The 7,841-nt window shown below is 39.4% G+C and overlaps 1 pseudogene; it reads left to right on the top strand.

The window, feature by feature from the left end:
• The first annotated feature begins 3 nt into the window (after positions 1 to 3).
• On the top strand, positions 4 to 4,804 carry LOC115172067 (serine/threonine-protein phosphatase 2A regulatory subunit B'' subunit gamma-like; annotated as a pseudogene).
• Positions 4,805 to 7,841: the final 3,037 nt, after the last annotated feature.

Below are 7,841 nucleotides of genomic sequence, written 5' to 3'. Positions count from 1 at the left end.
GTCACGTCGATAGCCGACCAATCCCAAGCGAGCTACGATTGTTTAGAGATTTTAGAGACGCTGGAGTTAGATGTTATCATGACTTTGGTTTGCTAGTTTTCATGTTATTACGAACAAACAGAAGTAAAATGTCAAACGATAAGTTAGTGCACTGGAAAGAGCTTTTGAAAATAAGATTGGCATCCTCCATGAATGGTTTGCTGCATCCATATATTGGTTGTGTTTATTTAACTAGCTAGCTAGGCAAATTTCATAGAAACCTGAATAGCTAGTTAACGTTACTTCTTTATTTTTGAGTAAGAAGTAGCTATCCAGCTAGATAACTAACTACCGGTAGCCACACTAGCCATCTACCCACGTATTTCAATGATTGAACCTTCACACAGCCTTATTGTGTCAACATGTTACGTTGACTTATCAATTTCTGTTCAGATGAGAGGACTGAGGAGAAGAAAGTAGACGAGACAATACTCTTTACTAAAGAGCACAGAACTACAAGAACATTCCACGCTTCTACTACAGGGCAAGCAATTGCATTTTCTGACAATCTCTAACATTCTAACTAAACATTTTAACTAATCAACCATTTTTGAACAGCTTTATAGCCTAAAATAATTATGATATTATTGACGTTTTCTATCATTAGCCTGCTTCTGTTTTACTTTTTTGAGGGGCTGAAAGGATCATGTTTAATGAAGTCTTTTATCTTTGTGACCCATATAGCTTCCTGCAGAGGATGAAGTTCTCTGACAGAATCTGCTAGAGGAGTCCAGAGCCATCTTTCTGCAGAGGAAGAGCCTGGAGCTCCTGAACAAATGAGGAGTTACAGGTGAGACTAACATCTGGCAGAATCAAACAAATGTTTATTAAAATAGAAAGCTTTACAAGCACCGGAAAAGTGCATAAGTCTATTCAAGTAATCAAACCTAATTATTTTACCAAAATCTTCTTTCTGTTATGTAGATCCTGTGGTTTCTGCTGGACAAACACCAAGTGTCATCCATGACAGGAGATGAGGCGATGATAAGCTATGACTGTTTTCTGAAGTTTGGAGACAAAGCAGGAGTAAAGTGCAAGTGAGTACTCTGCATATTAGTCGTTTTGGAGCCACAAAGTTTTGTGCTAATCTTGAACAGAATTACCTCTGTGTACATTCACATTAGCCCAAAAGCATGTTTTTAGCTGGTGTTAAAAGGCGACATGAATGCCGTGATGATGAGACATAGTGTATTTGTAAGCTAGGGGTTTATTCAACATGATGTAAAGGCTGTTGAGTTCCATTTCATTATTAAACGGAAGATGTAGTTCATGGGCCTTTCGCTCTGCTTCAAAAGAATTAACTACAACTAAACAGAATTCAACAGCTTTTACATCACGTTGCAGAGCGTTTAGAGCAGGTCTGGGCAATTCCAGTCCTCGGGGGCCTGATTGGTGTCACACTTTTCCCCCATCCCTAGCAAACACAGCTAGGGCTGAGTCTCCATGACATGGCCGGACAGGGCTACCTCTGCGAGTCTGTAAGCTCTCTACCTACTACTATACTTTCAGACCAAAAGCTTGTGTTGGTGGCTCCTTACTGAAAAAGGGATATCCCTTCCCTCCTTACTTTCTCATGATTCCAATTGAGGTTGCCCATTTGTGCCTTTCAGAGATGTGAAAGATATGTACTATGACCTTGAGGCAGGAACCACCCTCTTGTGAAGTATCTCTGGTTACAGTAAATGGTTTTCTTATTCACTGTGACATCATGTTTTTCTCAGTGACCCTTTTACCTTTGGATAACCATTCTGTATTGCTGTCTTTTCCAGCAAAGAGACAAATGTTATGACTTTTGGGGTGTAAATTGTCCAAGTAGCCCCAGATTTGTGCACCTCTATCACTTGGTTGCGTAGTTGCCATTGTTATCATTTTACAGACACTGCAGCCATGTTGATGCCCAAAAGTAGAATGGGAGCTAATGAATATTTGCCTAGATTACATTAGTGACTTAGAAATAAGATGAGATGACATTGCTGAAGTAGGCAAATATTTTGTAGGAAAAAACTTTGCCATCATCATGTTGTTAAATTTACTTTAGACAGATGGCAATGTTGTCATTAACTAGCAAAGCTCCTCAAAAATAGCTTGCAATGCTAACGTTAGTGCGCAAAAAATTTGGTGGTCTCCCCTCAATCCTAGCTAGCTACCTAACGTTATACTGCAAATAAAGTCAATCTGGCGACATCAAAATGATGACCAAAGGATTTCCTAGTAATAATTTGCCTTCTTTTAGAAATGTCATTGTGTTTTCAAGGTTTGGTAATGCATTAGACCAAATCTTCATCATCGCCCATTGAGGATGCATTGAGTAGAATGTTCAGTTGGCCATCAGTCCTAAAATGAACGTTCTAAACGATATTGTGACAATGTGCAACCCATAAATAGGTTGAACACCAGGCTGTTTGGAATTCAGGTTGGATTGAGTTGGTATGTGTGTGTGTTGTCTTGTTATGTGACAGGACGTGAAAAACTACATTTTAAAACTCAGATCGCTAGATGGCCTGGAGACGTCCTTCTATTCCTTCTATGTCTGCACCGCTGTCCGCAAGTTCTTCTTCCTAGATTCTTTACGGACTGGTTAGTTAATGATAACTAACCAGAAACACTAGTCAAATGTGCAGATTTATACATGTATAAGGTTTACATGTGAGGTTTTGAATTCCTATCTGTAAGATTCCGATGATTGATCTTCATGCCTACAACTTGTTTGCCTGTGCCCACTCTTACAAACATCTTGCTCCATTTATTTATGTTAATTTCCAGGGAAATTTAAGATTCAAGACATTTTGGCCTGCAGTTTTTTTGGATGATCTACTTAAGCTGAGAGATGAAGAGCTTTCCAAGGAGAGCCAGGAATCCAACTGGTTCTCTGCACCCTCTTCTCTTCGAGTTTATTGTAAGCAGCAGCTAATTGATTTCAACATTTTGCCTAATAGACATCGGACTAATCTGAAGCCGGTAATACCTGAATGTTAAAATAAAAAAAGGTACTCTAGATGTGTTTGTTTTGTCTTGGTAAGATGGTCGATCCTCTGTTTCCTCTTGCAGGTCAATACCTGAATCTGGACAAGGACCACAACGGCATGCTCAGTAAGGAGGAGCTGTCTCGCTACGGCACTGGTACTCTGACCAGCGTCTTTCTGGACTACGTATACCGGGAGTGCCTCACCTACTATGGAGAAATTGTAAAAACCTTATCTGCTTGGGGTCTTCCCTTGGGAGTTTTTTTTGTTAAACTATGGTAAGGTCACTTCTGCTGACTTTTTTAAAGGACATTCTACTCAAATTCATGAAAATTCAATTATGTTCTCTTCCTTTGAAACTCATCTCAAAATTGAGGACAGTTTAATTTTATGTCTTGATCTCAATGACATCATAGCCAATTCTATATTAACTCCAAAAATGTTTTTGCTAGTGTAACATTACTGTATTTTAGCTAACAATTATTACATACAGTACATCTATTAATAGGGTTGGCTACACTTCCAGGATTACAAGCTAGCTAGATAGTTACCTTGGAGATTTCTCTGACAATCATGAGAATCTGAGGAAGATATGTAACTTGTCACTCTTACCTTAAAATTATTATTATTTATTTTTATAATTTTTTTTGGAGTGGCGGCAACGATATAGCAGCCGCTGCTAAATTAATATAGGGGTTAACACTGGACCTGATTTAATACTAAATCTGGTCTTGACTTTGTGTGCATCTCTCCCAGGACTATAAGACGTACGTGGACTTTGTTCTGGCTCTGGAGAACAGGAAGAAGCCTGCAGCGCGCAGTACATCTTCATGCTGCTGGACATGGAAAACTAGGGTTACCTCAATGTCTTCGCTCTCAATTACTTCTTCAGGGTGAGACGGACATCTGACAGAACATGCCACATTGGGCCAGAGATAATAGAAGTCAATGGAGACAGCAGGACTCCTGCTCACTGTATAAAAAGTGTTGTCATCTATTATGTAAAAAAAAAATTCCACCAGGCCATTCAGGGGTTGATGAAAATCCATGGGCAGGAGACGATATTCTTCCAGGATGTCAAGGTAAATAGACTTTGTCCCCTGTTACCATATTCACCATGGATGAAGTAACTGAAGTGTACTACTGGTTACTGTAAAATGAGCTGGAAGTATCCAGAAATAAGTCTCATCCAGAAATGTTGTGGAGGGATTAGGTTGTGGTAGTCAAGGATTTTTATGGAGTTAACCATAAGTCATAGTGCTCAGTAGGTATTGTGCTGCTGCTTTTGTTTCCCCAAGATCTAATCTGAGTTTGCTGATACAATATTTAATGCTAGCTAGGTTTCCCTCCAATTGGTGACAGATTTTCATGCGAATATACAAAAATGTGCATAAAGAAAATGTTTATTTTCCCACCAGTGGTGTGTTTCCATCAAATAGACTTCAGTGCATGAGATGGAGTACACAAAATGTACTTTTCGTGTACATTTTCATGTACTGAATACAAATCTAAAGTTCAATGTGTTTCCACCGCATTTTCAACTCTACCGAGAGCTTTGTTACAAAAATTGTAGCAAATGTGCCTACTCTGGTCTTGGCACATGCGCTCTAGCCAAAAGCTCGCAGACACAGTGCCGGTAGGCTGTGCGTGTCGGCATTTTTAATGCTGCGGGAGGCAGCACATGGTCAGACAGACAACTTTGGGATGAGGATATTTCTTTGGTCCTGTAAATTATTTGGAAACGATCTGCTTTGTAGGCATTATCCTACCTATTGTATTAAAAGCACCTCTTTGCCGCATTATTCACACACTCAGTATTTGCTGCTTAAATTTCAGTAGCCTACCTCTCCTCTCCTAGTTGGGTGTGCGAGATCAAGTGTGCCTAGTATGTGTGGTCTAAATATGTACTACAGTGAGTCATAATACCCATAAACCCTAGCGGTCAAACAGGGAAATGGTTCCAATCGTTTTTCCATCATTCATTTTACCATGGGGGATTTTAGAAACTCTTAAAATAAGGGCTGTTTCATGTAGGCTTACCCTGGCGTGACGTTTTGATAACTGTGTAAACCTCTCTAGGACAAGGTGACTTATCAATATATTCGCTATGGTGAATGCACCAATTTGTAAGTCGCTCTGGATAAGAGCGTCTGCTAAATGACTTAAATGTAAATGTGGTTACCCCCCAACAATGAAATGCTAATTAGCTGCTAATGTGGCTATCATAAAGAACTATAAATGCAATAATGATCTGGTTGAGACTGCCAAATAGAGGCAAAAGTAAGAATCTCTGGATTAACTATCTAATGCTAGTTAAATGTAGTAATGAATAAATTGGCAAAATGTCTTTAAAATGTACAATTCTGTGAACTGTGTTGTGCAAGTTTAAAATTGACACTACCTATTAGCGAAGTTGCCAGCTTGAGATAACATACTGGAGCTTGCAGGGATTTGTGGTCTTGCATGATGTCCACTTCGATGCTAATTAGCATTTTTGAATCTGAGAGTAAATAGAGCCGAATATAATATATTGTATCGCAAGAGAGAGAGTTACACGGTTCTGAAAACATCACACTAGGGTTAGCCTACACAAAACAGAGCCCTTAATTTAAGTCTTTCTAAAATACCCAATGGGAAAAATGAATGGCGGAAAAACGATTGGAAACATTTCTGTTTGACCGCTAGGTTTTATGGGTATTATGACACCTCCACTGTGGGGCTCTATGAAATAAGTAAATTAACTTAAATATGAATAGGCTAGTTTACTACAGTGTCTGTAAATTAATATTGATAATGGAAAGAAGTGGAGGGCGCTCAACTAACATGAGTCGAGGTGCAATCAAAAAATTAGGTCGCTATTGAAAAGGTCAACGCGCTTATTGGCTACCATGGTGAGCGAGTATTGCACCTTTTTTATTTTCAATAAATATTGATTACCCATTTAATTGTCTTTGCTGGCAAATTGTCCTCCTAAAAGGTAGGCTATATGCAAAACGACTGTAGCTCAAGAGAAATATCAAGTGTTCGCTCTCATCATTCTTGCTGCTTCAAGTTCAGTAGATCGGTGCAAGATCAGGTGAGTGTGTGGTAGGCTAGCCTATGCATGGGCGGAGAAGCATGGGGCAGTTATCTTTCTAAGGAAATGAACTTCTTAAATATGAACAGGCTATAGTTTACTACATTGCCTAGAAATACACATTGATCACCCATATTTGTCTCTGTCTGAAAATCGTCCCACTCTTAAAAAGTAGGCTATCAAACGTAGCTCAAGAGAACGTGCAAGTGTCTGCTCTCGCTCCAAACTCTGCTCTCTTCAAACTACATCTAGCCGATTGGCTGATATAGCCCAGTAATGCCAGATGTCCACCAGATACATATGCATTTTGTTTTGCCGAATGTCTAGGCCGTATTTTCCATACTGAGACGTGCTTCGGTTTTCAAGTAGCTAAAAGCTAGCTACGCTGAAGAAAAATATAAACGCAACTATAAACGATTTTACAGAGTTACAGTTCATATAAGGAAGTCAGTTAATTGACTTAAATTCATTAGGCCCTAATATATGGATTTCACATGACTGGGCAGGGGCACACCCATGGGTGGGCCTGGGAAGGCATAGACCCACCCACTTGGAACCCAGGCCCAGCCAATTAGAATGAGATTTTCCCCACAAAAGGGCATTATTACAGACAGAAATACTCACAATTACTGCGGTTGGGTTCGGGACCAGTTTTTGCGGTAGTGGGTGGGAGTTGGACAGCAAGCAAGCAAGCGGGTGCGGGTTGAAGAAATCAGTCTCGTGCAGACCTCTACATCAAGGTCATCACTGTTCACTTTCACCACCCTGTGAAGTTTGTATGACTTTACTCACATAACTGTGGATGAAAACGTAGTTAGTAGCTAGGTTTCCATCCATTTGGCGACAGATTTTCATGCGAATGGCCTATTCTACAATCCGCATAAAAACAATATGTGCATTTCCCATCAGAAGCTATCCAATTGGTGACAGATTTTCATGCAAATATATATTTTTAAATTAGCATAAAAACAATATGCACATTTCCCCACCGGAGTTTCCATCAAATTGACATGTTGCGGATAAAAGACAGTGTGTGATGACAGTGCATCATAAAAATAATTTTGGGATTAAATTCCCAGGTATCAAATAAAAACGTTAAATGGGTTTCCATCTCATTTAACTCTACTGATGGTTTTGTCAACAACATAAAATTGCGTTGTATAGCGAATGTGCCCACTCTGGTCTTGGCACGTGGGCTCTAGCCAACAGCTCAGATACAGTGCAGGTAGCCTATTACATGATATTATTATGGACAAAGGGAGAAAATATTTGTATTTGTCAAACAGCAGCCAAGCATCGATGATCACCAGAATAAGACCCACCATATTTGGAAAGGAGCATCACATCTCTTCGCCATGCACTTTCACCACCATGCACTTTTACCACCCTGTGAAGTTAATCATCATTTTTTAAATCTGTAGTCTAATAAACTTTATGCTTTCCCAAGTCGTAGTGGGACATGCCACAACATGCCATCGCATGACTTCAAGTTTACTTCGATATGATGGTCATTATTTAAATATTTGCGCATTTAAAGCGTTTCCACCGACATTTGTCGTATAAATAATTTGACCGACACAAAAAGAGCCCACCTTGTCTAGCGTATTTTGTTTTGTCGACATTTGGAAAGTTTACCAACAAATTTTTCAATAGGACCTGTCATAAAAAAAAAAATGTCGTGCGGACAGGTCATTTGTTCATTCGACACGGTGGGATCTTTTGTTTCGACAGAATTAATTATGTGAGAAATATGCGCAAATATT

This window comes from Salmo trutta, chromosome 33 (assembly GCF_901001165.1).
Source record: "Salmo trutta chromosome 33, fSalTru1.1, whole genome shotgun sequence".
In the NCBI taxonomy this organism is placed as follows: domain Eukaryota; kingdom Metazoa; phylum Chordata; class Actinopteri; order Salmoniformes; family Salmonidae; genus Salmo; species Salmo trutta.
This window is presented reverse-complemented; position numbering and strand designations above follow the sequence as displayed.